The sequence below is a fragment of the Sinocyclocheilus rhinocerous genome, unplaced genomic scaffold, assembly GCF_001515625.1.
Source record: "Sinocyclocheilus rhinocerous isolate Xijiao unplaced genomic scaffold, SAMN03320098_v1.1 scaffold768, whole genome shotgun sequence".
Classification (NCBI taxonomy): Eukaryota; Metazoa; Chordata; class Actinopteri; order Cypriniformes; family Cyprinidae; genus Sinocyclocheilus; species Sinocyclocheilus rhinocerous.
Genome location: NW_015634483.1, coordinates 555699 through 556402, shown reverse-complemented (window position 1 = coordinate 556402; position 704 = coordinate 555699).

Sequence of the window (704 nt, the reverse complement as noted above, 5' to 3'; positions counted from 1 at the left end):
GTGAGTGAGTGAGTTTGTGTCTGTGTGTGTGTGTGAGTGAGTGAGTGAGTTTGTGTCTGTGTGTGTGTGAGTGAGCAGCCTGGTCTCATGTTTATACGTAGGTATTAATACGTAACATTTACAAGCACAAAACGTACACTTTTGTACGTTTTTATTAATGCTAAAATGTACAATTTAGACGTATTTCAACGTTTAAAACGTACAAATCGCTACGTATTTTTAGCTAAAAAACGTAAAAATATTTACGTCTCTTTTATATCATTAAGATATTCGTATCAATGCATTTTTATAATTTTATCAATAAGCGATTTAGATTTTTAGACCCCTCAACCTACCTCCAAACCTAAACCTACCCATTTTACAGCGAATATGCATTTTTATAATATTATTAATACGCAATTTAGATTTTAAGACCCCTTAACCTACCCCCAAACCTAAACCTACCCATTTTACAGCGAATATGCATTTTTATCATTTTATCAATAAGCGATTTAGATTTTAGACCCCTTAACCTACCTCCAAACCTAAACCTACCCATTTTACAGCAAATATGTATTTTTATAATTTTATTAATACGCAATTTAGATTTTTAGACCCCTTAACCTACCCCCAAACCTAAACCTACCCATTTTATAGCGAATACAAAAGGATATAAAACGCAATTGACCGAAATATGCTGGAAAATAACCATTTTAGTAACAATA